Genomic DNA, 10685 nt, shown 5'->3' on the forward strand with positions numbered 1-10685 from the left:
ACTTCAGTATTAAGACGAGGACATTTTGAAACTACTGAAACAATTCAAGACGATTTTATTCATCTGTGTGTTTATTAATTTTTTGAGAGGCTCATAGAAGTTAGATAATGTACACTAATGAACTAATCCATTTAGTGCTTAAAAGATATCTCTTCCGCCGTTATTTCAAAAGGTGAACTTATTTATACGATAAAGTTGCGATTAGATATGTCACATATTTCTAAAAGTAAGTAAAAGTAGGAATAACTTCATTTTTTTCCGAATACCTCGTATCTTATTCCAAGTGTTTTTATTTTCTTTGAATCATATGTGATCATCAGAAATGTCACTCGCACCCGACAAAATAGTCCACAATTCGCTTCCATTCACAAGTATTCGTTCTACTGTGCTCTTCACGATCCCCCATTGTCACGCTCTTGTTGATATTTGCGTACCTCTCCCACCATCATTTTTGTTTTTATTTTTCTTTGCCCTTCCCACCCTTCTTGCATCTGTCAGCCTGTTTACTATTTCCTGTTTTACTGTTTCTTGCTTTATTTTTCAACCCGTTGACTTGTTCGACCACGTATGTTTGCCATCTGTATATCAGAATGAGGAACAATTCATAGAAGCCACAGTATAATGTGATCTACATTTTCAGAAACCACATTTTTTTCTCTAACGCAGGAATCCAATGAGACTAGAGTAACTGTCTTCTTCGGAGGTTTTTGACTTCCTGTGTTCCGTCTAAAGTAACCTTGAAGAAGGTTTTATCAAAAAGAAAATACGAGTAGCCATATTCTTTCCGAAGTAACTTGAGATAATTTGTTCTTTTGTCTCCTTCAAGCTACTGACGACATTAACACTTTTTACACCTGCTAAAACCAGATGGTGTCACTCAGTTGAGGGTTAAACCTCTTGCTTAACGGGTTAAGGTTGTTCTGATTAAACCTTTCGATTTGATGATACATTTTACAGTTTTTGTTTTGCTTAAAAATCAAAAGATTTTATTCAGTTAGGGATAGAACCTTGAGGGGTTGAAGAAAGATGACTTGTACAAGTTACCGCGAGGGTCAAACTGAAATTGTTTCATGGGACACGTTGCTAAGTCGTGACATTTACAACTTTCATTCCAATATTTGGTCACAAGAACTGGTAAAAGAAAAATATGATTAGCTATAAAGATGAAAATGTGAGTATGAAATAAATTTTTGTCATTTAGGAAGAAATAGCTAAGTAATGACAACTAGAACTGCCATCTTAAGCACCTCCATTCTACACAACTGAAGTGTTATCTTTACCTTTGGAGATCCATCATGCGAGTATAGCATACACTGAATGAAAACTACTGTAAAACACGCACACACACACACACACACACACACACACACACACACACACACACACACACACACACACACACACACACACACACTCACATTGTATATAGTAACCCTCTTGACACATTGAAACCAGTTCAATTAAGAATATAAGCACAGAGCGGGCTTTCACATAAATAATATAAAATATTTTTAGCATAGACAAGGAAATTATGATTTTATACAGGTTTTTTTTTTTGGGGGGGGACGTATTCAGCAACAGTAGTGAGGAAAAGCTCGACTAGTTTGGAAAAAAAATGAGTGCAGGGAGAAAGCGGAGAACTACGTCCTACGGTCAAATTAAGTCCAGATTACCTTCGGATCGGTACGGATTTGTTCACTGGATTCCGTCGGATACCGGAGAGGTCCGGGAATGATCCGAGATTTGTCTTACACGAAGCATGTCTCCGATTTGGGCGGTCTTCTCTCAGTAGGCTTAGTTTAAAGACGACCTAAGGGATTATCCCCGTCGCTGCCGCGGGCCGACTACGCGACCTGTTCACCTCTTTCCGCCCTTTGTGATTTTCGTATTGATTCCCAAGGGTTGTTTGGCTTTATGGTTTTTAAGGGATACTACATGGAGATCAGAAAAATAATTATCTTTTAAGGGATCATCCATAAGGCGGATTACTTAGTGTGACTACTTTAAGTGTTCGGTCGTGAAGAGATACTCGTATAAGCATGGATGCTCAAAAGTATTCTTCCTTCAAGAGGGGCGCTTTTGTGAGCAATGCAGTAATTGTATACCTATACAAGTTCTCACGCTTGCACGAGTGCACACGATTAATGTATAAATATGCATGTTTACATGCATGTATATTACACACACACACACACACACACACACACACACATATATATATATATATATATATATATATGTATATATATATATATATATATATATATATATGTATATATGTATATGTATATATATATATATAAAATGTGTATCTGTATATATAAAATATGTAAGCATATGTAGATATTTATGAATATGTGTACGAGTATATGTACATACTACACGTATGTGTATGTGTATATTGGGAACCATACAAGATGAATAACGACAAAATACAAAAAAAAAATGTATATGAACGATTCCAAGCCAAAACATTATCTTTTTCGTTATAGTTTTATTTATTTATTTATTTTTGTAAATAATTCCTTTGTTATTATTTGTTTATTCATTAATTTGTATTATCTATTATTATTTTGCATTTACTCTACTAATTTATTTTTCTGTTCACCTCAGGTTGTCTAATTACTATTTTATATTTTTTCATGTTTGTCGGTTTGCATCTGTACATAGTTATCCATTCCACTATCTAATCACCTATTTCTATATCTACAAATTATCTATTCAATGGAGTTACCAATTCATCCTCTATTTTTATACACTTACATACACTTCCATTTGTACATGTTCGATCACATATCTGTTTCCGTTTATATGTCTACATTCAAATTGAACTACGAAGTCAAGAAAGCATATATGGAAAAATAAAAAAGTAGAATTGAATAATAAACAATAAATCTAATGGAAATAATGTAGAGAAAACGAATAATAGAACTTAGATATGAGTATAACTACGAAGAAGACAGAATAAATGAGAAAATACATGAGACGAATTGAAATTTTCTTCAATTTTTTTTTAGCGAGTATAGAGAAAATAAAATACATAGCAAATGGATCTATAGGCCATGAAATATACGCTATAGAAAATATAGAAGGCAGAGAACAAGGCGAATATGTAATATGATATCAGGAAATAGTTTAATATTAAATGCAAATCACGAATCAAAAAGAGATGGAGAGAGAGAACAGGTGAGTGCGAACAGAAGGTAAAGATTTACAATAGATAGATAAACTATGAAAATTAAATCAAGTACAGTTTCAATAGAAGAAAATAAAAAACAACAGCGTAAAATTAGAATCGAATTTAGTAAACAAAATTATTGTAGAAATTATGGTAGTTAAAATTGTTAGAGGGAGAGAGAAATGACACTGAAAATAACTATGTTAGAAATTAAGCCAGACTCTCAGAGAAAATAAATTATAATAATAGACGTATTGATAAGTCTTGTAAATAGATGTATTTTACAAATTATGGCAAACAAATCTTTAGGAGAGAAAGAAAAAGTGATCGGGGAGTAATTATATTTGGGTTGGGGAACTAAGTAGATGTATGTCCTAGGAAATATAAATACTACACTTCGATACAACGAATGAAGGGAATCTAAATTGAATTAGTAGATGCGTATATAATTGGGTATTAGAAAATATAACAATTAGATATCTGAGAGAGAGAGAGAAACACAGACATAAAGATATATAGATAGAGATTAAGACACACAAATAAACATAGTGATGAAAATAGATGGATAGAGATAGTGATAGAAGAGAGAGATAGATAGTGATAGAAGAGAGAGAGAGAGAGAGAGACAGACAGACAGAGAGAGACAGAGAGAGAGACAGAGAGAAAGAGAAAGAGAGCGAAAGAGAGAAGGAGCGGAGCAGACGGGGCGGGGTTCAGCCATCGCGACCAAGTTTCTCCGAAAATTCCAATCATTGTAGTCTTAACAAAGCATTGACTCTGTTCTCGGCGGGGTTCTCTCTTTCTCCTCTCTTTTCTTTCCTTTCCTCTCGCCACCGCTATTATTCCTTCTTTCTTTCTCTTCTCCCTCTCCTCTTTCTCTTTCTCTCTACATGTATATATATATATATATATATATATACATATATATATATATATATATATATATATATATATATATAAACGTCATATTTCTACTTCATAATTTTCCTTCTCATGTAAATTATATATCATTTGCGAAAGCGCAAATATACATAAACATGCGCACACACACACACACACACACACACACATACACACACACACACGCACACATGTATACACACATACACACACACACAGAACCTGCAATACTCGTTGGCTGTTTGCCCCTGTTTTCGTTGCTTGTTATGTCTGCCGTTTCCCCTTGTTCGACTTCTTCTCGAAGGGCGAGAAGAGGCGAGGAGCTGCTTCTCGGGCGCGGCGTCGCCTGTCGCCCTCGACCTTGTGCCGTCGGTGGGTCGGCCTCAGAAGCTCTTCCTTGGCCGATAATTATACGCCGCGTCGAAACTCTTCCTAACTGTGTCGGTCGAGGGTAAACATTTTTCTCCTGATTTATGCAGCTGTTTTTACGCCGGAGTTGGTGTGGTTCTCCCCCTGTGTGTCTGTGTGTGTGTGTATTTGTGTGTACGTATTTGTGTGTGTGTGTGTGTATGTGTGTGCATGTGTGTGTGTGTGTGTGTGTGTGTGTGTGTGTGTGTGTGTGTGTGTGTGTGTGTGTGTGTGTGTGTGTGTGTGTGTGTGTGTGTGTGTGTTATTTCTCTGAATTAGGGGTATGTCCCTGTGTTGAGAAAAATATTTCTTTCACTTCCCGTCGTCCTATCTTCTGCTCATTTCCACCTCTCTGATTTTTTCCATTTATATATATATATAAATATATATATATATATATATATATAGATATATATATATATATATATATATATATATATACAATTTACGTGTTTGTGGATGTTTTATTGTTTGTGGGAGCATTAGAGAAAATAAATTAAATAGTTTATATCTAACCATTTATACATAGGAACCTTAAACATACATGAAAAGAATTATAATGAGAGGAAACCAACCTCCACCTTCTGAAGTGTGTATATATAATGTCGGAAAACTAAATCATGCAGTTTCTATTTATTTCTTATATTACTTCATTTTACAGTTTCATTTGCATACGTGTATACTGCGTGCGCACACACACACACACACACACACACACACACACACACACACACACACACACACACACATATATATATATATATATATATATATATATATATATATTGTATATAAGTATATGTACATGTTTGTATACAGTATGTTCGTATACACAATTAAAAAGGATCCAAATTTAGCCTATTTAAGCAGCATGAGCTTTCACCGCCATAGGCAAAGCCAGTGTCCACTATCCAGAGAGATGAGAGAGAAAAAATGCAATGGAAAAAAAGAAGAAGCCCGTTGTGCATTTAGCCAATTGAAAAAGCGTCATTAGTGACGTGATGCTTCAAACGTGAGGTGGGGGGTGGGGGGTGGGGGCGGGGAGGCGCGTGATGCGACGTAGTTACCCAAACACCCGTGTCCAGGATCTAATGTCAACACGCACGCAACCTACACCACCTCACCTTGGCGTTGCCACCCCACTCACTCACCTGTCCGCCGGCCATCAGCTTAGTGGGCACGGGTCGTGTGGTTGCGTTGGAAGTCGAGTCGAGTCGAAGTCGTTCGAGTTTGGTTGAAATTGGAGGATTAAAAAAATGGTGGACGGTTTTGTGTGGTTAAGTATTTTGAGATTTTTTTTTCTTTTGTTATACCAAGGCCTTCGTGTTGTGAATTTTGTATATTTTGTTCTGTCTTGGGCTTTATGATGGGTTGATTTCAAGGTCGCGTAGTAGTCGTCTTTCGAGTTTGAATGAAATCAAGAAAAAAAAATTACAGTGGACCATCTGTGTATCTGGGTCTCGTATACGAATGTTTGGTTTGTATTTATCCCTTTGGCATGTGTTGGTTTGCTTTGTAGATTTTGTTCTGTTTAACGCGATGTGATTATATTGAGCGAGAGCGCTGGAAGTTGTCATTTGACATAAAATTTAGTTTAAAAAATGAAATAAATAAAATAAATACAACTAAAGCGGAGGAATAGTTTAGGATTTGTATTCATTATCTGTCATGGTACTCTTTATTCTGGCCAGCGCCAGACGATTTTATTCACCTGAAGAAAGAATCTCGTGTATGCTTTGCTCTATGTGGATTCGAAAATGGGGTCAGTGTCGTGTGGAACACGATCGCAACCAAGCTGCCACCTTCTGGCACATTCCAACCCAGGATATACTGTCTCTCTGAAACCAGTGCCATGAATATTTTCACAATTCATTTCTAAATGTTAATGTGTGTATTCCTCAGACTGTCAATTTGAATCCCAATATAATTTTCTCTCTCAACTCTACTTCGAGCTAGAAAAGAAAATAAGAAACGATAGACACAAAAAAAAGAAGTAATAATGATAAGAGAACTGGACCAAAGGCACTGCCTACTTTTCCCACACTTGATCATCGGTCGGCCCACGGAAGACACTTCTGCGAATCTTTGAAATCCGTGACGTCATACATGTCGACTTCGTTGTCTCACCGACCGTGACAGATCTCAGGCCGCGCGTCGCAGAGCAGCGGCTATTTCACTCACGCAGTGTTTGTGTGTGTGTGTGTGTGTGTGTGTGTGTGTGTGTGTGTGTGTGTGTGTGTGTGTGTGTGTGTGTGTGTGTGTGTGTGTGTGTGTGTGTGTTCACCTTGGTCTTTGGATCACGTGCTGGACCCGTGAACGGCAGCTATTTCCCTCCCGGAAGAGAGCTCAGAGCTGGTATGACCGGTCTGTGTGTGTGTGTGTGTGTGTGTGTGTGTGTGTGTGTGTGTGTGTGTGTGTGTGTGTGTGTGTGTGCGCGCGCGCACGTACGTATGCAAATAATGTATATGTACCTACATATATGAACAAAACCTTGCAACACAGACGTAAAATACACTAAAAACCCTCTGGGGGAATGGAAGGCTGAAAAACTTGGTTGTTCTGTATGTCTCCTTCATCGTTATGTTAGGACTAGACTCTGTTCATGATATAGAGAACAGCTCAGATCATCATTTTTTCTCGAGCAGTGTGCTCATAGTTTATGTATATATGTTTGAATATATTATATATATACATATATATATATAATATACATATATATAATATACATATATATATATATATATATATATATATATATATATATATATACAAGCCCACACAATATAGAATAAGCCAATGGACTCAGGGGAACAGCGGATAGGCCAATAGGGACAAGTAGCCCTGATGTGAAAGGAGGGAGGAAGGGGAGAGGGGGAGGGGGAGGGCTCGACAACGAGTGACCCTCTTATTGGTCTGGGGCCGACAGGCTGAGGCCTCTCGCTGCCTCCTTCATTTGAGGTCGATGACTTAATCGTGATGTGGGAATGATGAGGAAAGGAGGAAGGGACGGAAGGAAGAGAGAGGGAGGGAGGAACAGAAGGGAAAAGGTTAAAAATTTCACGTACATGTATACAGTATATATATATATATATATATATATGTGTGTGTGTGTGTGTGTGTGTGTGTGTGTGTGTGTGTGTGTGTGTGTGTGTGTGTGTGTGTGTGTGTGTGTGTGTGTGTGTGTGTAAACATACAAGCAAGATAAAACTCTTTCTGTAAAGTAACATATATTGTAGACTTTATTCTGACCCAGTGGAATGTGCAGCCCTTTCATTCCGCAGTTTGGCGACTCCCGGCGTGAAAAGCTTAATGAACCGTGACGTTGCTAACAGCTGACCGGCGAAGAAAAGAAGAAAATATATAAAGCGAGTCGCCCGAGTGGAAGAAACTCAAGTCGAACTCTGGAGGACTCGAACTCCAACACTTGAGGAACTCTTCCACTCGAGTCATAACTTTGAGATGATGATGATGACAACGATGGTGGTGATGGTGGTGATGGAGATAATGAGATTATGGTGTTGGTAATGGTGATGATGATGATGAGGAGGAGGAGGATGGTGATGGTGACTGTGATAAGGCGATAATAGTGATAATGTTAATGGCAATGGTGATGCCGGTGATGACGATGGTAATGAGGATTACGACAATTACAATGTCTTTATGACTAATGCTTGGTAAAGGAGAGGAGGAGGAGGAGAAGAGGGAGGAGGAGGAGGAGGAGGAGGGGAAAGAGGAAGAGGAGGAGAAAAACAGTAAATATATGCTTACGGAACGAAAAAAAGGGGGAAGGGTATGACATAAAAGAAAGATGATTGATGTGAAACCAGGGTAATGCAGAACAAAGGCAGAGAACAGCGAACAAGGGCGCTACGCTGTAACTTCGAGGGCGAGCTAGAACCCGAGGGTGAGGTAGAGCTTGAGGTGCAACTCAAGTGTGAGGTGGGCCTCAAACACTGACTAATGGCAGCAGGCAAAGATGGGATAACTGCTTTGAGGTGAGGCTAACCTTCAAGTGAATGAAATTTTCTTCATTGCGTTGCCAGTAGGAAAGGTTCCAGAACACATTAAGTACAGGGAAAAGTTAAATGTGTAAAAAGAATAAAGTGAAAGAGAACAGAGAGGAAAAGAAGACAAAAGCAAAGCAACTAGAAGAACGGGAGAGAGAGGGAGAAGGAGGGTAAGAGGGAGACGGAGAGGGAGAGGGAGGTTGGGGGCTGGCAGGCAGACATTAGATGAAATAGACGTTGGGCGGATTGTGCAGGGAGGGAGGGAGGGAGGTAGGGGTAGACGGTGACACGGAGGAGGGGAAAGGCAAGGAAGAGGAGGAGGAGGAGGAGGAGGAGGAGGGAGCGGTATGGAGGGAGGAGGAACGAGTAGAAGAGAACCAGTGAAGTACACGAGGTATAGTGTGGATGAAGAAGAGGAGGAGGAGGGGAGGAGGAGGAGGGGAGGAGGAGGAGGAGGAGGAGAAGGAGGTGGAGGTGGAGGGATGGGAAGGGTTGGAGGAGGTGGGGAAGTGTTGATTGAGATATGTTTCCATTTATCCTTTTGAGGCATTTTCCTTCCGTTGGTGGCAGGCATAATAAACAAACATTGTATACAGCAACACAAAACGTCATCGGCTTACATTCATATCTCGTTAACTGTGAATGGCTTCCATCAGCTGGAAAGAACCGCTGGACGGCAGCAATGACGAAGTACAGAATAGCAAAAAGGGGTAAATCCTCTGGACATCGTGAGCTCAGGTCAGTTCGTATTACCGGGAATCAGCTTAACCATAATCTAATCCAGTTGGGGATCTGAGTTAATTCGGGAGAGTTTGGTTCGATAATGTACTCGTTGTGATGGCAGCGAGGTTGATTAAGTTTAGTCTAACCTTGATTATGCGATTAGATATAGGTTAGAGGAAATAAATCCGGTTTACATACAATCATAACACTACGGCTTCGGATGGATGTGGTTGTATAATTGTAGGATAAATCCCTATGAGAGGGAGGAACGTGTGTGTGTGTGTGTGTGTGTGTGTGTGTGTGTGTGTGTGTGTGTGTGTGTGTGTGTGTGTGTGTGTGTGTGTGTGTGTGTGTGTGTGTGTGTGTGTGTGTGTGTGTGTGTGTGTGTGTGTGTGTGCGTGTTTGTCTGTATGTGTTTGTGTTTGTGTCTGCGTTTGTTTGTGTGTGTTGTCTCTCAATTCCGTTTTATCCGTAATGCTTGAAGACTTCTTCTCTGACCAATAGCCGTTCCCGGCCGAATGATATTGGGACTCACTCATTTGTCCGTCGGAGACGCTGGCGAGGGTAAACAATCCCGACACAATGCCAAGACAAAACTACTCGATCCTGCCCACAGCCGAGGAGAGCTTGACCGCGTCGGCTGGGATAGTTTCTTAATGTGTTCTATTGTTTCCAGAAGTAGTTTCCAGGAAGGAGGGGGTGGTTGGGGAGTGGGAGGAGGATGGACGAAGGGAAACGTTCCATAATGGAAACACATTGGGGGAAAAATTATAACGTTACCTTCACCCTGGCTGACATGAAAAGAACATCAAGGGAACATAAGGACGCCATCTTGGGATTGTTATTTTTCTTTTATTCCATTATTGAACTGATTGGATTTGTTGTAGGTGCGTGTCTTTTCTTTCTCTGTTACTTTTTTCTCTTCTTCTTTTCCTTTTTTCTTTCGTTCTTTCCTTTTCTCCGTATGAACAATCGGTTATTGTTCATGTTAAATTATTTGTCGATAATACTTGTGGATATGCAAACAGTTTACGTATGTATGTATTTAGGTATCCACGTGCTATAAAATATGTACGGTGTAACACACTGAAAGGCATGCGAGGGCGCACACGCACGCACGCACACACACACACACACACACACACACACACACACACACACACACACACACACACACACACACACACACACACACTAACACTAACACTAACTCTTCTGAATTTCCTTACTTCAACTGGTCTTCAATTTACCTGAACCATTAAATGTTTAGAATATGTTTCATCTCAAATATATAAAGTATGTAGGGTACATGCACTCATTTTGGATGTTAGTTCGTAAACTAATTGGTTTGAACAATCAAGAACATGTCAAGAGAATATAAAAGAAAAAAGTAAATCAACAAAGTAGTTATAGATTATTTCCAAGCTCATTGGTCCTATTGATTAAACAGGTCCAAGTTAGTCAATTTT

Source organism: Oratosquilla oratoria, chromosome 5 (assembly GCF_046742065.1).
Source record: "Oratosquilla oratoria isolate Oo_2021 chromosome 5, ASM4674206v1, whole genome shotgun sequence".
Taxonomy (NCBI): Eukaryota; Metazoa; Arthropoda; class Malacostraca; order Stomatopoda; family Squillidae; genus Oratosquilla; species Oratosquilla oratoria.